Below are 26,423 nucleotides of genomic sequence, written 5' to 3'. Positions count from 1 at the left end.
AGTTTTGTCAAATCTGTTCATCTTTTAGAAGAATCAACTTTTAGTTTCATTCATTTTTCTTTATTTTTTAAAAAATCTCTATTTAATGTATCTCTGTTTTAATCTTTTTTTTTTTTTAATTTCCTTCCTTCTGCTATCTTTGGGTTTAGTTATATTTTCACGTTCCTTACATTGTGAAATAGGTTTTTAATTTGAGGTATTTCTTAATTTTTTAATGTTAGTACTGCTTTTGCTGTGTCCCATAAAGTTTTATAAGTTGTGTTTTCATTTTCATTTTTCTCTGTAGTGTTTTCTAATTTCCTTTGTGATTTCTTAGTTTATTCATTCATTGTTTAAAAGTGTCTTGTTTAATTTCCACAGTGTTGTAAATTTTTCAGATATATGTGTGTATACACACATATATATATGTATATGTATGTGTATATATCCATAAATATCATTATTGTTATTTATTAAGTCAGAAGTACTCTCTAACCTCTAGACCATTGTATATTCTCTCTCTCTCTCTGTGTGACAATTAATCTTTTATATTCCTCCACTCACATGGTTAATTTTTCAACATTATTCAGACATTAGTGAACACATAAGAAGCTTTCTAAATGTATAGATACCTCCTTTCCCTATAAAATAACTTTTAATACTGTATTGTGATTGCTATGTAATTATTATTTCTATTTTTTATATAGAAATCTCATGAGAAAAATAAGCGCCTTTGATTAGCTTTATACATAGAAAAACAGTACAAACTAAAATGATATATTCAATATTCACTTTTTGAGTTAAATAAGAAAAAAATCTGTATTTGTCTTATCTTGCTTCTCACCAGCTTCCAATGAAGGAATGTTACTTCTGATTGTCAATTAGAAAGTTAGCAAAGGTAAAACTGTTCCAATTCTAATATACTCAGAATGTTTCAGATTTCTTTTCCTGTGTAGATGGAAGCTGTGATATAATGCAAACTAGAAAAACTCAAAAATATTTTAGGTCTTAGGAGCTCATAATAAAGAGTAATACTCTATATTTTTATATGACTTGATGACAAACCCATTGCCTCACCATACATTAGCCTCCCTATATGCTCTATACAATATAATGTTTTGATAGGTGCTGGTCACCATTATTTTTGTAAATGAAAACTCTTTAGTTGATGAGTAAATCAGACAGTAGTACTCTTCTTTGGAGATGTCTGGAAATATTTAAGTACATTTTGGGGAATCAAAATGACAGTAAATATTATTGATAGCTTCTTGAGGGTCAGGGTTGTTATATGGTCTGCAAATGCATTTGAGAGCAAATATGTTTCCTGTCTTAATTGTCAATACCAATAAATATCAATATCTAAATACAGTATTTGAGAAACATTGAGAGGAAAAAGGAAAAAATTCACTTAGTATCCACTCTCTTTATGATACCTTGGAAATTAAAAGAAAGATTTCATTATTAGGCTGTTGAGGCAAATTGCATTCAATCTTTAATAAACTAATTTAATTTACTATCATTAGGGAAAGTAAAATATGAATTCGTATATTATAGAATTCTCAAAATAGATTTTTAAAGCAACAACTGAGTATATCTTTAATTTGCTGCTGTTTTAATCTACTATTACATTAAGTTCACTGAATTCTATGCAATTAATACCGCTTCATATAAAACTACTCCATAGTAATGGAATGGAACCATAGTAATGGAACCTTCAACTCTGTATACCACGGAATCTCAATTACAAAACTGATGCATTATAGATTTTTTTTCCAAAGCTGTGTCACTGAAGGAGAAGACAAAATGTTTCTTTATCAAAAGTACACAAAATTAGAGGTTATGTGTATATTTAAATGTTAACATCAACAGAATTTGCTGGTAGACTGGATATAAACTAATAAAAAAAAGAATGATCAGACAAAGTAGAAATATGCAATCAAATAAAATGGAGGTATACTGGAGAACAAATAATTTGGAGAGCAGAGAAATTAATGTTTTCATTTTGGACAAATTAATAAGATATCCATGTGGAAGGAATTGTTAAAACAACGGAATTTAAGGGACTGTAGTTCAAGGACACATCAGGGCTGGCAGGAAAAAAAAAAAGTAGGAGTCTTCAGTTTTCATATTCAAAGCCAGTGTACTAGATAAAATTATTGAGGGGATGCATGTAAACAAAGAAGAAAATGGATCTTACCAGAGAAGCATAGAATGGTACCCTGGAGGCCAGATGAAGACAGCTATTCCATCTCCAGCTTCCGGTATATAAGGTACAGGAGAATAAACTATGTCAAGAGTGTTCTCTGGGCACCATTAAATTTTAAGTAGAGCAAAGTGGAGAATGGAAAATTCAGAGAAAAAATAGAAGTGAGAGATTTTGTTAGTAACTGCATTTAAGACAGCACAGAGAAAGTGTTTCCATAGTGGGGTGGGATATATGATTCAACCAGAATAGGGGAATCACAAGGCTATATGGAAATGAGAAACCAGGTAATAACATATGACATCTGAGTTTTGTATTTTTTGATGACTAGATATACATAGGAATGTCTAGTGTGTTAAGAATACTCTTTATTCTTTATTTTTTTAATATTTTATTTATTTTAAAGAAAGAAAAAGCTTTCTATAAAAAGAGAGAGGGGGATCACAAAGGCAGAGGGAATTAGACTAACCACTGGGCGGAGAGCCCAATGCAGGGCTCAGTCCCAGGGGCCTGAGATCATGAGCCCAGCTGAAGCCAGACCTTAACCAACTGAACCACCCAGGCACCCCTCTTAAGAATATTCTTGATGATTTCTATATGGCAAGATTCTGAGTGGAGAGGAAGGAGGAGAAAGGCTTTATCACTTAGAGTGTGCCTTCTTTACAGTTACACACTGACAGTGACAGGACTATGGATGGCTTTGTAGGCAAACCATGTTTTCTCCATTGATGATGGTGTGGAAGCAGATGGAGAGATGATGGAACCGGTACCATGTGTATCTCTTTTGATTGCTTTTTCAACTATTTTGTAGTCTAGTCATGGTCCACAGCAAACATTTTTTAGCAAAGAGCTGAGCTCTGAAGTCCCAAATTAAATCAGATTATTATAATATTATAGTTATTTTTAAAATTTCTCCACACATTACAGAATTTTCTTAGTAGAACTTTGAGGAATATATAACTTAAAATTTCAGTATGTTCAATTTCAGTGAAGTTAGTGCCCTTCTGAGGAGCATGAAGTAAATAAATAGCATGATCAAGATATAATAAATGTGAATATTCTGTAGGACACTTGTTTTTTCTTGGGGATATGAATATTTAATTAGAAATTTAACTCATAGCTTCATGAAAACATTATCTAATATTTTTCTTCTTTTGATTTTTTTTTAATTTGGTTTCCTTTTTAATTTTTTTTTAATTACATTTATTTATTTTCAGCATAACAGTATTCATTATTTTTGCACCACACCCAGTGCTCCATGCAATCTGTGCCCTCTATAATACCCACCACCTGGTACCCCAACCTCCCACCCCCCCACCACTTCATTCCCCTAAGATTGTTTTTCAGAGTCCATAGTCTCTCATGGTTCACCTCCCCTTCCAATTTACCCCAACTCCCTTCTTCTCTCCAACTCCCCATGTCCTCCATGATATTTGTTATGCTCCACAAGTAAGTGAAACCATATGATAATTGACTCTCTCTGCTTGACTTATTTCACTAAGCATAATCTTTTCCAGTCCCATCCATGTTGCTACAAAAGTTGGATATTCATCCTTTCTGATGGAGGCATAATACTCCATAGTGTATATGGACCACATTTTCCTTATCCATTCATCTGCTGAAGGGCAGAAAGATTCACTTCTTTTATTTTTTTTTATATAAACATATATTTTTATCCCAGGGTACAGGTCTGTGAATCACCAGGTTTACACACTTCACAGCACTCACCAAAGCACATGCCCTCCCCAATGTCCATAATCCCACCCCCTTCTCCCAAACCCCCTCCCCCCAGCAACCCTCAGGTTGTTTTCTGAGATTAAGAGTCACTTATGGTTTGTCTCCCTCCCAATCCCATCTTGTTTCATTTATTCTTCTCCTACCCACTTAAGCCCCCATGTTGCATCACCACTTCCTCATATCAGGGAGATCATATGATAGTTGTCTTTCTCTGCTTGACTTATTTCACTAAGCATGATACGCTCTAGTTCCATCCATGTTGTTGCAAATGGCAAGATTTCATTTCTTTTGATGGCTGCATAGTATTCCATTGTGTATATATACCACATCTTCTTGATCCATACATCTGTTGATGGATATCTAGGTTCTTTTTATAGTTTGGCTATTGTGGACATTGCTGCTATAAACAATCGGGTGCACGTACCCTTTGGATCACTACATTTGTATCTTTAGGGTAAATACCCAATAGTGCAATTGCTGGGTCATAGGGCAATTCTATTTTCAACATTTTAAGGAACCTCCATGCTGTTTTCCAGAGTGGCTGCACCAGCTTGCATTCCCACCAACAGTGTAGAAGGGTTCCCCTTTCTCCACATCCTCTCCAGCATCTGTCATTTCCTGACTTGTTGATTTTAGCCATTCTGAAAGGCGTGAGGTGATATCTCATTGTAGTTTTGATTTGTATTTCCCTGATGCCGAGTGATATGGAGCACTTTTTCATGTGTCTGTTGGCCATCTGGATGTCTTCTTTGCAGAAATGTCTGTTCATGTCCTCTGCCCGTTTCATGATTGGATTATTTGTTCTTTGGGTGTTGAGTTTGCTAAGTTCTTTTTTTTTTTTTTTTAAAGATTTTATTTATTTATCAGAGAAAGAGGGAGAGAGTGAGCACAAGCAGACAGAATGGCAGGCAGAGGCAGAGGCAGAGGGAGAAGCAGGCTTCCCGCTGAGCTAGGAGCCCGATGTGGGATTCAATCCCAGGATGCTGGGATCATGACCTGAGCCTAAGGTAGCTGCTTAACCAACTGAGCCACCCAGGTGTCCCGAGTTTGCTAAGTTCTTTATAGATTCTGGACACTAGTCCTTTATCTGATATGTCGTTTGCAAATATCTTCTCATTCTGTCAGTTGTCTTTTGATTTTGTTAACTGTTTCCTTTGCTGCACAAAAGCTTTTGATCTTGATGAAATCCCAATACTTCATTTTTGCCCTTGCTTCCCTTGCCTTTGGCGTTGTTCCTAGGAAGATGTTGCTGCGGCAGAGGTCGAAGAGGTTGCTGCCTGTGTTCTCCTCAAGGATTTTGATGGATTCCTTTCGCACATTGAGGTCCTTGATCCATTTTGAGTCTATTTTTGTGTGTGGTGTAAGGAAATGGTCCAATTTCATTTTTCTGCATGTGGCTGTCCAATTTTCCAAGCACCATTTATTGAAGAGGCTGTCTTTTTTCCATTGGACATTCTTTCCTGCTTTGTCGAAGATGAGTTGACTGTAGAGTTGAGGGTCTATTTCTGGGCTCTCTATTCTGTTCCATTGATCTATGTGCCTGTTTTTGTGCCAGTACCATGCTTTCTTGATGATGACAGCTTTGTAATAGAGCTTGACGTCCGGAATTGTGATGCTACCAACGTTGGCTTTCTTTTTCAATATCCCTTTGGCTATTCGAGGTCTTTTCTGGTTCCATATAAATTTTAGAATTATTTGTTCCATTTCTTTGAAAAAGATGGATGATACTTTGATAGGAATTGCATTAAATGTGTAGATTGTTTTAGGTAGCATAGACATTTTCACAATATTTATTCTTCCAATCCAGGAGCATGGAACATTTTTCCATTTCTTTGTGTCTTCCTCAATTTCTTTCATGAGTACTTTATAGTTTTCTGAGTATAGATTCTGTGCCTCTTTGGTTAGTTTTATTCCTAGGTATCTTATGGTTTTGGGTGCAATTGTAAATGGGATTGACTCCTTAATTTCTCTTTCTTCTATCTTGCTGTTGGTGTAGAGAAATGCAACTGATTTATGTGCATTGATTTTATATCCTGACACTTTACTGAATTCCTGTATATGTTCTAGCAGTTTTGGAGTGGAGTCTTTTGGGTATTCCACATATAGTATCATATCATCTGCGAAGAGTGATAATTTGACTTCTTCTTTGCCGATTTGGATGCTTTTAATTTCCTTTTGTTGTCTGATTGCTGAGGCTAGGACCTCTAGTACTATGTTGAATAGCAGTGGTGATAATGGACATCCCTGCCGTGTTCCTGACCTTAGTGGAAAAGCTTTCAGTTTTTCTCGATTGAGAATGATATTTGCGGTGGGTTTTTCATAGATGGCTTTGATGATATTGAGGTATGTGCCCTCTATCCCAACACTTTGAAGAGTTTTGATCAGGAAGGGATGCTGTACTTTGTCAAATGCTTTTTCAGCATCTATTGAGAGTAGCATATGGTTCTTGTTCTTTCTTTTATTGATGTGTTGGATCACATTGACTGATTTGCGGATGCTGAACCAACCTTGCAGCCCTGGAATAAATCCCACTTGGTCGTGGTGAATAATCCTTTTAATGTACTGTTGAATCCTATTGGCTAGTATTTTGGTGAGAATTTTCGCATCTGTGTTCATCAAGGATATTGGTCTATAGCTCTCTTTTTTGATGGGATCCTTGTCTGGTTTTGGGATCAAGGTAATGCTGGCCTCATAAAATGAGTTTGGAAGTTTTCCTTCCATTTGTATTTTTTGGAAAAGTTTCAGGAGAATAAGAATTAGTTCATCTTTAAATGTTTGGTAGAATTCCCCCGGGAAGCTGTCTGGCCCTGGGCTTTTGTTTGTTTGGAGATTTTTAATGACTGTTTCGATCTCCTTACTGGTTATGGGTCTGTTCAGGCTTTCTATTTCTTCCTGGTTCAGTCGTGGTAGTTTATATGTTTCTAGGAATGCATCCATTTCTTCCAGATTGTCAAATTTGTTGGTGTAGAGTTGCTCATAGTATGTTCTTATAATAGTTTGTATTTCTTTGGTGTTGCGATCTCTCTTCTTTCATTCATGATTTTATTTATTTGGGTCTTTTCTCTTTTCTTTTTGATAAGTCGGGCCAGGGGTTTATCAATTTTATTGATTCTTTCAAAGAACCAGCTCCTGGTTTCATTGATTTGTTCTATTGTTTTTTTGGTTTCTATTTCATTGATTTCTGCTCTGATCTTTATGATTTCTGTTCTCCTGCTGGGCTTAGGGTTTCCTTCTTGTTCTTTCTCCAGGTCCTTTAGGTGTAGGGTTAGGTTGTGTACCTGAGACCTTTCTTGTTTCATGAGAAAGGCTTGTACCGCTATATATTTTCCTCTCAGGACTGCCTTTGTTGTGTCCCACAGATTTTGAACGGTTGTATTTTCATTATCATTTGTTTCCATGATTTTTTTCAATTCTTGTTTAATTTCCCGGTTGACCCATACATTCTTTAGAAGGATGCTGTTTAGTCTCCATGTATTTGGGTTCTTTCCAAACTTCCTTTTGTGGTTGAGTTCTAGCTTTAGAGCATTGTGGTCTGAAAATATGCAGGGAATGATCCCAATCTTTTGATACCGGTTGAGTCCTGATTTAGGATCGAAGATGTGATCTATTCTGGAGAATGTTCCATGTGCACTAGAGAAGCATTTGTATTCTGTTGCTTTGGGATGAAATGTTCTGAATATATCTGTGATGTCCATCTGGTCCAGTGTGTCATTTAAGGCCTTTATTTCCTTGGTGATCTTTTGCTTGTATGATCTGTCCATTTCAGTGAGGGGAGTGTTAAAGTCCCCTACTATTATTGTATTATTGTTGATGTGTTTCTTTGATTTTCTTATTAATTGGTTTATATAGTTGGCTGCTCCCACGTTGGGGGCATAGATATTTAAAATTGTTAGATCTTCTTGTTGGACAGACCCTTTGAGTATGATATAGTGTCCTTCCTCATCTCTTATTATAGTCTTTGGCTTAAAATCTAATTAATCTGATATAAGGATTGCCACTCCTGCTTTCTTCTGATGTCCATTAGCATGGTAAATTCTTTTCCACCCCCTCACTTTAAATCTGCAGGTGTCTTCGGGCTTAAACTGAGTTTCTTGGAGGCAACATATAGATGGGTTTTGGTTTTTTATCCATTCTGATACCCTGTGTCTTTTGACAGGGGCATTTAGCCCATTCACATTCAGGGTAAGTATTGAGAGATATGAATTTAGTGCCATTGTATTGCCTGTAAGGTGGCTGTTACTGTATATGGTCTCTGTTCCTTTCTGATCTACCACTTGTAGGCTCCCTCTTTGCTTAGAGGACCCCTTTCAATATTTCCTGTAGAGCTGGTTTGGTGTTTGCAAATTCTTTCAGTTTTTGTTTGTCCTGGAAGCTTTTAATCTCTCCTTCTATTTTCAATGATAGCCTAGCTGGATATAGTATTCTTGGCTGCATGTCTTTCTCATTTAGTGCTCTGAAAATATCATGCCAGCTCTTTCTGGCCTGCCAGGTCTCTGTGGATAAGTCAGCTGCCAATCTAATATTTTTACCATTGTATGTTACAGACTTCTTTTCCCGGGCTGCTTTCAAGATTTTCTCTTTGTCACTGAGACTTTTAAATTTTACTATTAGGTGACGGGGTGTGGGCCTATTCTTATTGATTTTGTGGGGTGTTCTCTGAACCTCCTTAATTTTGATGCTCGTTCCCTTTGCCATATTGGGGAAATTCTCCCCGATATTTCTCTCCAGTATACCTTCTGCTCCCCTCTCTCTTTCTTCTTCTTCTGGAATCCCAATTATTCTAATGTTGTTTCGTCTTATGGTGTCACTTATCTCTCGAATTCTCCCCTCGTGGTCCAGTAGCTGTTTGTCCCTCTTTTGCTCAGCTTCTTTATTCTCTGTCATTTGGTCTTCTATATCACTAATTCTTTCTTCTGCCTCATTTATCCTAGCAGTGAGAGCCTTCATTTTTTATTGTACCTCATTAATAGCTTTTTTGATTTCAACTTGGTTAGATTTTAGTTCTTTTATTTCTCCAGAAAGGGCTTTTATATCTCTCGACAGGGTTTCTCTCATATCTTCCATGCCTTTTTCGAGCCCGGCTAGAACCTTGAGAATTGTCATTCTGAACACTAGATCTGACATATTACCAATGTCTGTATTGATTAGGTCCCTAGCCTTTGGTACTGCCTCTTGTTCTTTTTTTTGTGTTGAATTTTTCCGTCTTGTCATTTTTTCCATATAAGAGTATATGAAGGGGCAAGTAAAATACTAAAAGGGTGGCAACAACCCCAGGAAAATATGCTTTAACCAAATTAGTAGAGATCCCGAATCGTTAGGGGGGAGAAAGGGGATAAAAAGAGGTTCAAAAAGGAAGAAAGAAAAAAAAAAAGAAAAAAGAAAAAAAAAAGAAAAGAAAAGAATTAAAAAAAAAGAAAACAAATAAGAAAAATATAAATATAAATATATATATATATATATATATATATATATATTCGATAAAGTAGTTAAAGAACGTTAAAAAAGAAAAAGGTAAAAGTTAAAAAATATTTTACCAGAAGGCGAGAAAAAAAAACAAAAAATGAAAAAGAGAAAAATTAAATTAACTGCAAGACTAAAAAGAAAATCACAGGGAAAAAGCCATGAGTTCCGTGCTTTGCTTTCTCCTCCTCTGGAATTCTGCTGCTCTCCTTGGTATTGAAATCTCACTCCTTGGTAGGTGAACTTGGTCTCGGCTGGATATCTTGTTGATCTTCTGGGTGAGGGGCCTGTAGTAGTGATTCTCAAGTGTCTTTTCCCCAGGCGGTATTGCACCGCCCTTAGCAGGGGCCGGGGTGAGTAATCCGCTCGGGTTTGCTTTCAGGAGCTTTTGTTCCCTGAGGGTTTTCCATAGATTTCCGGAGGATGGGAATACAAATGGCAGCCTCCTGGTCTCCGGCCCGGAGGAGCCGAGAGTCCAGGGCCCCACTCCCCAGTGCGCCCTCAGAGAACAGCGCTCAGTCACTCCCGTATGCCCGACCTCTGGCCGTGCTACGAGCTCACCGAGCCTGCGACCGGTTCAAGGTAACACCGAGCTGTGAGCTTGCTGTCGGCTCTGTTTCTGTGCCGGCTTTCCCGTTCCAATACCCGCAAGCTCTGCGAAACTCAGACACCCCCGATCCTTCTGTGTCCCTGCGGGACCTGAGGCCACGCTGACCCCGTGTGGGCTTCACCCCGGGTAGCCTCTGGAGTGATGTCCCTCAGCGGAACAGACTTTTATTTTATTTTTTTATTTTTTAAAGATTTTATTTATTTATTTGACAGACAGATGACAAGTAGGCAGAGAGGCAGGCAGAGAGAGAGAGAAAGGGAAGCAGGCTCCCTGTGGAGCAGAGATCCCGATGTGGGGCTCAATCCCAGGGCGCTGAGATCATGACCTGAGCCGAAGGCAGTGGCTTAACCCACTGAGCCACCCAGGCGCCCCGGAACAGACTTTTAAAAGTCCTGATTTTGTGCGCCGTTGCTCCGCCGCTTGCCAGGAGCCGGCCCCTCCCCCCGGGGTCTAGCTTCCCATCGCTTTGGATTCACTTCTCCACTGGTCCTACCTTTCAGAAAGTGGTTGTTTTTCTGTTTCCAGAATTTCTGTTCTTCATCTCTTCGATCTGCCGATGGATTTTCAGGTGTTTGCAATCTTTAGATAAGCTATCTAGCTGATCTCCGGCTAGCTGAAGTAGTCTCAGCCTGCTACTTCTCCGCCATCTTGACTCCTCCCCTTCTTTTGATGTTTTAAATAGGATATAAAATTAAATCATACTTCTATAGCTTTGTAATATTTATTTTAAAACAATAAATATGTTAATGTATTCTTAGGTAATATTTCAAAATCAAGATTTGTAGAAAAATAAATTGTGTGTTAGTAGACTGTCCTAATATTCTGGGCCTGTAATGGTCATCATACCTCCTGCTAGTGGGCTAATTGATGTCTGGATTATTTTTAAAAGCAAGTTCAAATCCCCTTAGTACTCTTGCTGTAAGTGCACTTGTATTCAATTACTTTCTCCTTTAGGAAGCAAAAGGAAAAGAAAGGAATAGGAAGCTTAGAGAGTGAGGTGATAATAAGGTCAAAACCAAAGTGAATTGAGTGAAATATATAAAAGTCAATGAGGTTATCAGTGCTTACTACAAAAGTTAAGTCTTTTTACAAAAATTAACTCAAGTTATTGTTTAAACCCATATATAAAAATTAACTAAATTATACAAATTATATAAAAATTAACTCAAGTTACTGTTTAAACCCAATATATATGAACTAATGACATACCATTAATTGATCTATCAGTCAATGAGGTTATCAGTGCTTACTACACAAATTAAGCGTAACGTAAGATTTTAAACTCAAGTTACTGTTTAAACCCAATATATATGAATTAGTGACATACCATTAATTGATCTTTCATAGTATCTTAAAATAGTATCAGTACAGCCAAGCAAGTTACACACAAACATGTGATACTACATTCAATGACAATAAGGTTGGTGGGTATGTATGTGAAGATAAGTGAAAATCTATTGCTAATAATAAAAAAAAAAACCCTCATATACTATTGTATTATTACTCATACTTAAAACCCATCAGATTAAAACAATAATTATCACTGACAAATAATTATCACTGACAGTTTTTACTCACATAGTAAAAACTGTTTTAACAAATGTTCTTACAAATCCAATTTTAGAAATGCACATGTATAATTAATTACAGTATTCATCTTTTGTTTCATTTACAGAAAACATACTTGGATGTATGTACTCTTTAGGGTGCCTGGGTGGCTCAGTTGGTTAGGCAATTGCCTTCAGCTCAGGTCATGATCCCATAGTCCCAGATCGAGTCCCTCATAGGGCTTCCAGATCCATGGGGTGTCTGGCTCTCCTCTGAAATTCTCTCTTCTCATGCTCTCTCTCTCTCTCTCTCTCTCTCTCAAGTAAATAAATAAAAATCTTAAAAAAAATAAAGTACTCTTTAATATTGAATGTTATCTATAAACACTAAAACTCTTTGGTAAATATTAATAACAAATTGTAAGGGTCTGAATTTTATTTCCGTGAATACCCTGTTCAAATCACAAGTTTTGGGACATTGTAACTCAAATATATAGAGAAATACATGTGCAAAATTTAATAGTGTCAATGAAAATCTTTTCCCATTTAATACTAATTTGTAGATAATTTTAGAGTTGCTTCAGTAGCAGAACCATTGTACTTACATTTGCTTTTAATAAAATTAGCAAAAAACAAATATTTTTGAATATTTCTACACAATACAGTTTATTCCTTACAGGACCTACATATCTTTTGCCATGAACCATATCGTGGTATATTCTGGTCACCAGAATATATACTGGTGGCCACATACCTAAAAATTTAGAATTTCACATACCAATGTTTAAAAAAAAAAAAAACCTGTTTGACTCAATACAGTTGCTCAAAAGAGTAAAAGCATTTTAATGAAAATACCGGTTTTTTGAAGACAGTAGAGAAAATACAACTGGGTAAATTGACTATTACTCTAAGAAAGCAAAATCTTTAATTCCACTGTAGCACATTTCCTCCTGTGTTAATAACTGTTCCACACACAGACATACCTTGGGGATATTGCAGATTCAGTTCTAAACCACTGTGATAAAGTGAATATCACAATAAAGCTAATATAAATGAATTCTTTGTCTACCCAGTGTGTATAAAAATTTGTACTATACTATGGTCGATTAAATGTGCAAGAGCATTATATAAAAAATGTATATATCTTAATTTAAAAAATACTCTATTGCTAAAAATGCTAACCACCATCTGTGCTTTCAGTGAGTTATAATCTTTTTGCTGGTGGAGGATCTTGATTGGATGTTAATAGCTGCTGACTGAGCAGGGTGGTGGCTGTTGAAGACTAGGGTGTTTGTGGCAATTTCTTAAAATTAAGAACAGTGAAGTCTGCTGCATCAATTGATTCTTCTTTCTATGAATGATTTCTTGGTAGCATGTGATGCTGTTTGATAGTGTTTTACCCACAGCAGATCTTTCAAAAATTGTAAATTATCTCTTCCCTACCCCTGCTTTATCAACTAAGTTTATGCAATAGGCTAAATATTTTGTTGTCATTTTAACATTCCTCATGGCATCTTTGCCAGGAATAGATTCCATCTGAAGAAACTCTTTTGTTTGATCATCTAAAAGAAGCCACTCCTCATCCAATAAAGTTTTATTATGAGATTGCAACCATTCAGTCACATCTTCGGGCTCCACTTCTAATTCTAGTTCTGTTACTATTTATACTACACCTGCAGTTACTACTTAAGTCTCCAAAGTCATCTAAGAAGGTTAGAGTCAACCCCTTCCGAACTCCTGTTCATGTTCATATTTTGACTTCTTCCCATGAATCATGAATGTTCTTAGTGACATCTATTATTTTGAATCCTTTCCAGAAGGCTTTCAGTTTACTTTACCCAGATCCATAAGAGGAATAACTATCTATAACAGCTATAGCTTAACAAAATGTATTTCTTTTTTGTTTTTTAGAAAGTTTGCTTTTATTTTTTAATTTAAAAATTTTTTATTATTATGTTCAGTGAGCCACTGTATAGTACATTAGTTTTTGATGTTCAGTGATTCATTAGTTACATATGACACCCAGGGCACATCACAATGCGTGTCCTCCTTAATACCCATCACCCTGGTCCACCCTTCTCCATCCCCTCCCTTCTGAGACTCTCAGTTCATTTCTCAGAGTCCAGAGTCCTATGGTTCATCTCTCTCTGATTTCTACCCCTTCAGATTTTCCTCCCTTCCCTTGTGGTCCTCTGTGCTATTGCTTATGTTCCACATATGAGTGAAACCATATAATTGTCTTTCTCTAGTTAGCTTATTTCACTTAACATAATCCCCTCCAGTATAATCCATGTCAGTGCAAACAGTAGGTATTCATTTCTCATGGCTGAATTATATTCCATTGTGTATATGGATCACATGTTCTTTTTTTTTTTTTTTTTTTTTTTTTTTTTTTTTTAAAGATTTTATTTATTTATTTTACAGAGAGAGAGATCACAAGTAGGCAGAGAGGCAGTCAGAGAGAGAAGGTGAAGCAGGCTCTTCGCCGAGCAAAGAGCCCGATGTGGGGCTCGATCCCAGGACCCTGAGATCATGACCTAAGCTGAAGGCAGAGGCTTAACCCACTGAGCCACCCAGGCACCCCAGGATCACATGTTCTTTATCCATTCATCTGCTGAAGGTCATCTTGGCTCCTTCCACAGTTTGGCTATTGTGGACATTGCTGCTATGAATATTGGGGTGCATGTGCCCCTTCTTTTCACTACATCTGTATCTTTGGGGTAAATACCTAGTAGTTCAATTGCTGGGTAATAGGGTAGCTCTATTTTTAACACCTTGAGGAACCTCCATACTGTTTTCCACAGTGGCTATACCAGCTTGTATTCCCAATGACAGTGCAAGAGTGTTCCCCTTCCTCTACAGCCTTGCCAATATTTGTTGTTTCTTGTTGTGTTATCTTTTTCATTCTAACTGGTATAAGGTGGTGTCTCGTTGTGGTTTTGATTCGTATTTCCCCCATGGCTAGATCATTTTTTTATGTGTTGCTTTTCTACACACTGAAAATGTAACTGTAGAAAGAGAAATGAAAGAATTAATTCCTTCCACAATAGCAACAAAAACCATAAGATACCTAGGAATAAGCCTAACCAAAGAGGTAAAGAATCTATACTCTAGAAACTACAGAACACTTACAAAAGACATTGAGGAAGAAACAAAAAGATGGAAAAAAATATTCCATGCTCATGGATTGGAAGAACAAATATTGTTTAAAAAGTCTATCGTGCCCAGATCAATTTACATTCTCAATGCCCTCCCTATTAAAATACCATTGGCATTTTTCAAAGAGCTGGAACAAACAACCCTGAAATTTGTAAGGAAAAAGAAAAGACCCTGAATCACCAAGGGAATGACGAAAAAGATAAACAAAGCAGGGAGCATCACATTGCCTGACTTCAAGCTATATTACAAAGCTGTGATCACAAAGGCAGTATGGTATTCGCACAAAAACAGACACATAGACCAATGGAATAGAGTATAAAATGTGTTTTTTAAATAATAAGATTTGAAAGTCAAAAGGACTCCTTGATCCATGGACTGCAAAACGGATGTTGTGTTAGCAGGTACAAAAACAACATGAGTCTTATTGTACATCTCCCTCAGAATTCTTGGGTGACCAGGTAGATTGCCAAGGAGCAGTAATATTTTGAAAGGAATCTTTGTTTTCTGAGCAGTAAGTCTCAATGGTGGGTTTAAACTTCAGTAAACTGTGTTGTAAACAGATGTCCTGTCATCCAGGTTTTGTTGTTCCATTTATAGAGAACAAAGTAGAATTAGAATGATTCTTAAGGGCCCTAGGATTTTCAGAATCGTAAATGAACATTGTCTTCAACTTTAAGTCACCAGAGTCCTTAGCCCCCAACAAGATTCAGCCTGTTTTTTGAAGATTTCACTTGGGCATTGACTTCTCCTCTCTAGCTATGGAAGTCCTAGATGGCATCTTCTCCCAATAGAAGGCAGTTTTATGTACATTAAAAATCTGTTGTTTACTGTAACCACCTTAATTAATTGTCTTAGCTAGATCCTCTGGATAAGTTACTGAAACTTCTACATCAGCACTTGCTGCTTTACCTTGTGCTTTGATATTTTGGTGATAGCTCTTTCTTAAATCTCATGAAACCACCTCTGCCAACTCCAAACTTTTCTTCAGCTTTCTCACTTCTCTCAGTCTTTATAGAATTGAAGAATTAGGTCCTTGCTCCGGATTCGGTTTTGGATTAAGGAAATGTTATGGCTGGTTTGATCTATTTAGACCACTAGAACTTTCTCCATATTGGCAATAATGTTGTTTCACTTTCTTATTATTCATATGTTCACTGGAGTAGTATTTTTAATTTCCTTCAAGAACATTTCCCTTGTATTTACAACTTTGCTATTTGGCACAACAGGCCTAGTTTTTGGCCCATCTCAGGTTTGACATGCCTTCTGTAAACTTAATCATCTCTAGCTTTTGATTTAAAGTGAGAGATGTGAGACTCTTCCTTTCCCTTGAACACTTAGAGGCCATGGTAGGTTTGTTAATTGGTCTAATTTCAATATTGTTATGTCTCTAGGAATAGGAGGCTTAAGGAGACAGCCAGTTGTTGGAGCAGTCAGAACTACTCAATATTTATGGATTTTTTTTGCCATCTTATATAGGTATGGTTTGTAACAACCCAAAACAATTACAATAGTGACATCAAAGATCATTACATGAATACAGATCACCATAGCAAATATAATAATAAGGAAAAGTCTGAGATATTCAAAGAATTATCACAGTGTGGCACATAAACATGAAGCAAGAAAATGCTGTTGGAAAATTGTGTTGATTAGTTTGCTTGAGTCACAAAACTTCAATTTGTAAAAAAACACAATATCCTTGAAGTAAAGTAAAACAAGGTATGCTTGTATACTAGAGAAATACTTGAAACCCTTCATAGTTATGGAATGAAAGAAATATGTTACTATAGCATAAGACATCTGATGAATATGTAATATATCGACTTAAAATCTGAAACAAAACCAAACCAGACAATTTTGAAATTCAAAGCTAACCATGAAAAAATGGATATGAGAAAATTGAGTCAGAATAGATATAATTATTTGATAAATTCAAAAGTACCTAGTTTTCAGGAAATAAAGACAAATATTTGCAAAACAAAAAGAGTGAAATAAATTATTTAAAGTCATAGTTGGAAAATAAAGAGAAATAATTTTATAAGTAATGTGATATCTTATTGATACAATTAATATTAAATTAATTTGACCATATATATTTTTAAATAACTCTTATAAAAACAAATATTGATATATAAAGAACACTGTAATATTTAATAGAAGAACATTCATGGAAGATTCAAATTGAATATTATTGAAATTAACCAATACATATATATGCTAAGATTCAATTTATGTTATTTTCATTTGTGATATCTTTCTCTTTCTGATATTACTAATAATACATCTCTTGAACAAACCTGATTAGTGAGGTTGCATATTACCTGTTTAAATCACCACAGTATCTCCAACTCAGAGTAAATAATAGCCTTGGGCAACAATAAAATGTGACTAATGGCCTTGTTCATTTGAACACTGTAAGAAGAGGCAGAATCACTCATGGAAAATTGTGATTGGTGGAATGAATAAGTGGTAATTGCTTCACATTAAATAAACAAAGGACACTATCATATATTAATACATTCACAGTTTATTACAGTTTAGACATATTCTAATCAACACTGACAGCAATTGAATAGATTGGTTGCACCCAAAGGTGCTGTTTATTAATTTATTTTAACAAATAATGATGTTGTGTCAAGGTAAATTATGTTTCCTCATATGTTGCAGGTTTTTCCATTGAAACTTGAACTGAACAGGATGCTTATTCATTTGTCTTTTTATTTTAATGTTAAATTATTTTAGACCAACGTTTCACTGGGGTTTTAAGGGCTAGTGTTTTTGTTTTTTGAATGACTTTCAGAAAGTAATAAAGGGAGGTCTTTGAACTGTTACTCAAATTGTCAAGTGATTTATTGTGACTTTCCTATTTATCTTTATTTACTTCATATGTAAACTAAGAGTAATAAGCTGCTCTAATTTTCTAATGATCTTGAACATTTAAAATGATAGAATAAGGAAATAATTGAAAGTTTAAAAAATCACTATAATGATTATGATACATAGTTTAAAATAGAATATTTTAAAAGTAAAGTTTTGTGTCCACTCGTTACACACAATTACATATAAGTAGGACCACACCAAATAATTTTATGTACCCCAAGCATATTTGTCTTTCCTTTTTTTGTTTTTATTTATATATTTGATGGAGAGAGCACCAGGAGGGGGAGCAGCAGGGGGGGGAAGCAGATTCCCCACTGAGAGGGACCCTCCCCACCTGAGGCAGGCCTTGATCCCAGGACCCTGAGACCATGACCTGAGCTGAAGGCAGTGTCTTAACCAACTGAGCCACCCAGGTGCTCCCGTAGTTACATTTTTAACTTTTTGAAGAGTTCCATACTGTTTTCCACAGAAGCTCCACAATTTACATTCCTATCAAAATTGTAGGAGGATTCCAATTTCTCCACTTCTTTACCAACACACATACACATACGTAAAGATATATAGATATATCCATTCTAATATGTATGAAATAATATTTCATTGTAGTTTTGATTTGCAGTTCCCTGATGATTAGTGATGTTGAGCATCTTTCCATATACCTGTTGTTCATTTGCATATCTTCTTTGAAAAGATGTCTATTCAAGCTCCTTGCCCATTTTGTAAATTGTATTATATGTTGCTGCTGCTGCTGCTGCTATTTTTATGGAGTTGTATGAGTTCTTCATGTAGTTTGATTTTTTAAAAAAATATTTATTATTTGGCAGAGAGAGACACAGTGAGATAGGGAGCACAAGCAGGGGGAGTAAGAGAGGGAGAAGCAGGCTTCCTGCTAAGCAGAGAGCCAGATGTGGGGCTTGATCCCCAGACTCTGGAATCATGACCTGAGCTGAAGGCAGATATTTAATGCCTGAGCCACCCAAGAACCCCACGTAGTTTGGATATTAACTGCTTATCGTATATATGGCTTGTAAGCATTTTCCTCCATTACTTAGGATTCCTTTCACTTTGTTTATTATTCTTAACTCTGTGGAAATGCTGTTTTTCACTTGATGTCTCACTTCTATGTCTCAATTCTATGCTTCTGCTTCTGCTTTTGCTTTTGTTTTTCGTATTTGGTGTCCTATTCAAGAAATCATGAAGACTTCTCCTTAAAATTTCTCCTTGGGGTTTCACAGTTTTAAGTCTATGTTTATTTATTTATTTTTTAAAAGATTTTATTTATTTATTTGACAGACAGAGATCACAAGCAGGCAGAGAGGCAGGCGGCGGGGGGCGTGGTGGGGTGGGCAGGCTCCCCACTGAGCAGAGAGCCTGATGCGGGGCTCAATCCTAGGACCCTGAGATCATGGCCTGAGGCGAAGGCAGAGGCTTAGCCCACTGAGCCACCCAGGTGTCCCTACAGTTTTTAAGTCTATGTTTAAATCCTTATTCCTTTTATGTTTATTTGTGTGAATGATGCAAGAAGGGTCTAATTTCATTCCTTTGGGTGTGAATATCTAGTTTTCCTAGCACTATTTGTTGAAGATTTTATCCATTGACACATTTCTGTAAGATTCGTTTACCATATTTGCATGGATTTATTTCAGGATTCCATTCTGTTCTCTTTATCCCTATGTCTATCCTTATACCAATATCATACTGCTTTAATTACTTTAGCTCCGTAATATATTTTGAAACCAGGAAGTATGATGTGTCCATCTTTGTTCTTCTTTCTCAAGATTGCTTTAGCTCTTCAGATTCTTTTATGGTTCCAATTGAAATTTAGAATTATTTTTCTTTCACTGTAAGAAATGCCATTGAGAATTTGATAGGAAATACGTTGAATCTGCAGATGGCATTAGGGAGTTATGAACACTTTAACAATATTAAGTCTTCCAACCCATGTCCAACCCTTATTTATATTTAAAGGTTCTACTACAATTTTTCTCAGCAAGTCTTTCCTGATACTCTTCTTTTGTATCCCTCTAAATTACTAATATAGCATTTGTAATATTAGAATGTAAATGTTTTACTTGTGTGTCTTTCTTACACACAGGGCAGATCAAAAGAAAAAATAAAACCTCATATCACTTTGCTCTCTCTCTCTCTCTCTCTCTCTCTCTATATATATATATATATATGTTTTTACACCAAATTTTGAATTCTTATTTTAATATTATTAAAATATTTTATATTATTAAGTTAATGTTATGACTGTAATAATATTGAACTTTAGAATGTACCTTCAACCACTACCTGCAAACATATGCAGCACATCTGCACATCTGTAAGCTAAGTTTAAATCTTTCTTTTTCTCCATCTCTCTTTGTCTCCATATATACCATTACACATCTATATGCATACATATTAATTTGAAATTTATATATATATGTTCTATTATTGAAGAAATAGCACAATCTTTCAGGATAGTTTCCTTTCTTGTAGACTTTTAAAACCATTGAAAATGCTGAGTCAGTCTGTTAGCAACACATTTGTGAAATCTCTAGTTATAATTATTTACACTATAATCAAACAACTAAAGCAAGAGTAATATTAATGCATATATAGACACACACAAATAAAGGGTTTAATCATTAAGCCTCACTCATTCATTCCATTTATTCAATAAATGATATCTTATCTGTATGCACCAGACATTTTACTTAGCACTCAAGATGAGATTATGAACACAGCAACCAAAGTACCTCACTCATCTCACAGAGTTTAAAATATCGATAGAGAAAATCAGCATAAGTGAACAATTGAAATCAAATTAATTATTGATATTTTGAAGAATCTAGTGTTAAGATAAAGATAAGATGATGCAAGCAAGTCTTTACTAAGAAGTAATATCTTCATCTACTTGGCTATTAAAAAAGACCTAGATGAACCCGAGAAGAATTATTAGTGTGTGTGTTTTTATTTTCTGGGCAAAAGGAATGATACGTGCAAAGACATTCAGTCAAAATAATGCTCAATGAATGTCTAAACTAAAAGATGAATAATTTGAAAGGCGTATGCCAAAAGGCAAGAAGAATGGCACAAGGTGGGCTTTGGGAGCTGGAAAGGTGGAAAATTATGAGGTTCTAATTGCAAATCAACTAGGGTTGACTTAAAAATTAGGAGGGTCATAGCAAATCATTGGGATTTAGTTTCTAATTTTAACAGAAATATTAATGATTTGCTTTACATTTTGAAAACTTAAATTTGGCACTGTACAGAGGATAGACAGGATTCAGTCACAAATTGAAGTAGAGATTATGAGTTAAGTAACTGTGCTGTTCTCCAGTTAGTAGATTTATCTATACATCACAGATGGTTTTTCGTAATAGCTATATAGTGACATAAGAAGAAGTGACAAAGAAAGAGCAGATGTTATTTTTTTCCGAAATGACAAAATTACAATTTATTGATCACATGAAGATAGTTATCTTCCGTACAAAACTATTCTTTAATTGCAGTGTAAAATTCTATATGGACCATTTACATGGTGACTAAATATCCTCAAATTTAAATCTAACACCTTCCAAAGAATTCATCTGTTGCAAGAAAATGCATATGTGAAAATGCATCTGGACAATTAATTTAAGCTTTGAAATTTGACTTGAAAATTATTATCTAGCCTATTAAGACCTCAAAAGTTAATAACTCTCAAGGTAGAAAATAGCAAAATCTTTCAACTCATAAGGCAAGTGCAACAAAAATAATTCACAACATTTTATTAATATGACTTTATTGGGTTATTACTTGGTATGTACTTCTCTGCATTTTGCTTATGTCTTCTCTGTCTATAAACAATTATAGACAACTATTAGTTACACTGAGAGAATCATTACTATTGGTACATGCAAAGAACCATGAGTTTAGTTTATCTTTTGAGTTTAGATAGACATCAAAGAAAATTATTATAAAGATATTTCCACTGGCTTTTTACCATAGTCCATAATTTTTTAAATTTTGGATGGAGTCACATTAGCAAATTTCACTATCATCTTTAATTGCCATGTAGAATGAAACACTTATTTTTATTGACTAACAAATTCTCTTTTTGTAGGCTGATGAATCAGAGGAGACAAATATAATCAGAATGTGTATGAGTTACCTTTAAAGCAGGTATGTTATCATTTTTTTAAATCTTCCAATCAATTAAACCTTATAAAGTTTACCTTATATAACCTTAAGGTGTCATAGGATGCAGAACTCAATTCTCAGTGTACAAGATGGCAAGACCAGATATCCCTTTAATCAGTTACCTTGGCATTTAAAGCAGGGCCATGGGACCAAGGCATACTTAATCAGACACAAAAAGGAAAGAAGAAAAAATAAACACAGAAATTTTGAGTCTGGCATTAGTGGTGAAATCCCAAAAGTAGGAAGAGTAAAGAATTCAAACACTTTATATGATGAGAAGTGAGTGGCCCCCACTAACATCCAAACTTCAGGAAACTAATTAAGGGTTTCAGATAGTAGAAGATGGGGGACTTCTCTGTTAGTCAGGTAACACTAACAGCAGTTCTGTTAGGTTGTTATTAGTGTCATCCTTACTTTACAAGTGAAGATAAAGAGGCAGAGAGTGTTTACACAGTTTGTCAAACTAATAGATAGTGGCTATGAAACAGACCATTATGATTGGACCATTATGATTCAGAGTTTGTCTTCTTAATGAATATACTACAGAGCTTTCTTCACCTATATAAAAATATGTTCCAAAGCTATGAAAGTCCTTTTCAAAGGTGCTGACACATTACTCACTAATGAATTTTCCAAGGTTTTGGTGAAGTAGATGTCTTAAGCATCCTATAAGAAGATATAGATGCAAAATGGGTGATTCACAAATTATAAATCCACTGTAACTTCTTCCTACATCTGTACCTGGAGATTATTTTCCTCCCTGTTGGTTTCTAGTCAATTATCAGAATAAAATCTCAATTATTTGCTTGGTCGATTATCTGAGACTAAATCTCAGAAGAGGCCAATATATATACATATGCCATGAATCCTTTAATATAATGATACTCTTGGAATTCACTTCATTTGAAAATGGCTCATTGATTTTAGTAGACATGGCAGAATCCTGTAAGGGCCAAAATGACCAGTGAGTAGTTCCCACAGCACAACGGGAGTATTTATCAGATCCATCTCACATACAGATTTCTCAGATCAGATTTATCAGATCTATCTCACATACTATCTTTAGTAGCAGCTGATAAGATCCCATGATTGGCAACATGCTAATATTTCACTTACTAATACTTTTTAAAATAAAATAAAATTAGGTTTAGATAATGGAGGCCTAATTTGAAATAATAGAATCATGACTGCTGAATTAATTTCCAAGTCAATTTAGTTCACAAATTCAAAAAGACCTAAAAAATAAAATAAATAAATACATCCTCAGGATCTTTTTAGCTTTCTCCAAAGACAAGGGAATAACTACACAATAAGAAAATGAAACACTTAGATCTTTTTAGTATTTGTCAACAGTGACTATACATTTTCATTAATCTGGGGACTAAGACATTTTCTTCTTTCCTTAATTACAGTGGAGGCTAGAGGACCAAATAATAAATGAAGTCTTGAATGAAATTCACTTCATGGTAAGTCTACCTTAATTCTAAAACTGATCTGTTATTTCTTCACAGATTATTAGATTTATAGTTCAGGAATAAATGTGCTCTACAATTATAAACATTCTCCCAGTGGTGCCGGGCTGGCTCACTTGGTAGAACACATGACTTTTGATCTCAGGGATGTAAATTTGAGCCCCACATTGAGTTGGAGAGATCACTTAAAACTAAAAATTTTAGTGTATGTGCTGCTGAAGCCAGCACAAAACTTAAAACTTCTCTTAAAAGAGAGAAGAAATCTCCTATTGTCTTTTGACCAAAGAAGTAAGGTCTATTACGAGAAAGTCCAAATGGAAATTCCTACAAGCATGTTTTTCTTCCCAAAATAGCAGTAGCTAAGAGCACAGACTCTAGAATTAGACCACACAGGTTAAAATCACAGTTCTACTACTTAAATGTTTTGTGACTTTACACAAATATCTTAATCATTTTATTTTTTTTAAAGATTTTATTTTATTTATTTATTAATCATTTTATATTTTAATTTTGCTATATGTAATTAGTTATAATATCTATATTATGGGATATATTTTATGGAACACATACTAATGTTTGACATGCATTAGTTATATATTAGTGTTTGATTAACCAATCAGACAATCAAAAATGATACCTACTTACCTTCCCACCAACAGTGTTCAAGGGTGCTTTCTCTCTGCATCTTGGCCAACACTTGTTATTTCTTGTCTTTCAGATTCTTGCCATTCTGATAGGTGAAGATAATATCTCATTGTGGTTTTGATTTGCAGTTCAATGAGGATTAGTGATATTGAGCATCTTTCCAAGTGTCTGTTGGTCATCTGTATATCTTCCTTGGAAAAATGTCTGCCCACTATTTAATCAGGCTGTTTTTTGGTGTTGTGTAAATTATTTATATATTTTGGATATTGACCTCCTATCAAACACTATACCATTTATTGCACTTGCAAAAGGTATACTACAACAGTATTAAAACCCCACTTTTACAATTGTAAATTATGGTGCAGAGGGAACACATTTTGGTAATCAGAACTTCAATTAGCACAATCATTGTTTCAATTTTATCTCCAGGGAAAGAAGGCCTGGCTTCCCTATCTCTGATAGGATAACCTATCAAAGTTTTGATAGGTTATCTAGATGTTTGGAAGAAATACATGGATTAATTAAAAATGTTTGAGAAGATATGTATTGACAGACTTCTTAATTTATGACCAGAATATTTGTGACTCATGTGGTGGGTCAGCAAAAGCTCTCCAAGTAGAGAAGACTTACAATAAGACAGTATGGGAAAAATAATTCAATTTTGTGAAGTAAGTGAGCATTTCTTCCCCAGGTAACAGAAAAGAGAAGTCTCAACAATATAACCTTCCTCTTATTAAGACTGACCTAGTTACAGTCCCTGCTCATTCTCTAGTACCATAAACCCAAGAACCAGTCATCCACCCAGTGGAAAATGATTATATGGGAATCTTTGCGTCTTTTTCATCTAAGTGGGCACAGGTTAATTTGCACCAATGTAGACAGTTGTTCTGGATTGTGCTGCTTCTAAGCCCTGCAAGATTTCCAACCTTAAATTTAGGGACCACTGCTCTGCCAGTCCCTCAACACTGCTTCTGGGCAGGGAACTTAATTTACTACAATGAAAGAAAAAATGACAATTACTTTATCTTATATATCTTATGACTCTGACAGATTGTATTAAAACCTTTAATTTTTTTAGATTAAAATCCAGAATGCTTAATGTGGCCAACAAAAACCTACATTTTCTGGCTTCTGCCTTTCTCAAAGCCCATTATCCAACCATTCTTTCCTCAATTCTCAGAGCTCCAGCCTGAGATTGTGCAATTTTTCCACTATCTGCTCGAATCTCAAAGCCCTGGTATGAGATGTTCCTGAACCTGTAACTCTCTCCTCATTTCCATTTCCTAGCTCAAATTTAATCATTATTTAGATGTCAGATTGAGTGATATTGCCACAAAGAAACCCACCCTTGCTTCACAGATTATATCAGGGCTCTTTCTTAATACTGTTACAGCTTTCTATACTTTTTCATTTTTCTTATCACAGTATAATTAATTATTTAACAACCATTTCTTGTGTCTTCCCCTTTGGAATTAAGCCCAGAAGGCATGGACAATTTTTAACTTATCCGTTCCTGTGTCCATGTGATCTATCACTGCGTTTATATGTAATAGGTACAAAAAATATTTCTCGAATAAATGAGTAAATGATTTCATTGTAAGTTAATTCCTCATGGGGAACTTGGAGTTTATAATTAATGCATGAGAGGAAGATCGTTTTTCCAGTCACATCATCATCCCTATCATCTTTTTATGATAGCCAGGTGTTGAGTTGTAAGGTGAGAACCCTTATTTTAACATACCCATTCCATACCAGCCCCATGTCACTTCATCAAACACTATTCAATACACTAGCAGTAGTCTCACCCAGGGGTAGTATCCTAAGCATTTAAAAAAAATATTATGTATTGTTTTGAGCACACATCACCAAATTACTTGTTTTTTATTTTAAATTTTCTGGGAGCATTTTTCATCATAGGCACATAAGACATTTGTAACAAGGAAATGATCTGATAAAGGGACAAACATGTTCCTAGCTATTGGAAAACATAGTTGCACATCCACACCCGATGCTTAGATTATGATGATACACTTGTCAAAACACAGTACGATTATGTTATGAATAGGAAGTTGATTTCATATTTTAATCTTAATGGAGATTAGATATTTGAATTCTGTAGACATGCATCTGAGTTTAATAACCATCAAATGCATGTTCAGATTGAATGACCGAGTCAATTATTTTTCCAAAAGTAGTTATTAAGAGAGTTTTAAATACATAAGAATAGCAATGGAACAACTCATGAATATTCTATATTTCCAAAATTAATCTCAAGTCAACTTCATAGTTTATATTTGTGAAATCATTATTGTATGATTTGGAGATGTTGATGACTTTCAAAGTAATGGAATGTTAATAACTTTTGGAAGGGGTAAAACAACAAAAGGGCATTAATAAGCCATGTAGCATTTAGCACAGTGATCTCCTCGGGTACATATTTTGGGTCTGGACTTCCATGTTTCTGAAAGAGATCATTTTCTAACCTATAGATTTCATGGTTTGTGGGGACAGATCTTAAAACTAAAATAGTATTAACGAAATTTTTATATTTTATATTTCAA

Source organism: Mustela lutreola, chromosome 10, assembly GCF_030435805.1.
Source record: "Mustela lutreola isolate mMusLut2 chromosome 10, mMusLut2.pri, whole genome shotgun sequence".
In the NCBI taxonomy this organism is placed as follows: Eukaryota; Metazoa; Chordata; class Mammalia; order Carnivora; family Mustelidae; genus Mustela; species Mustela lutreola.
Note: the sequence above shows the minus strand (reverse complement) of the source record.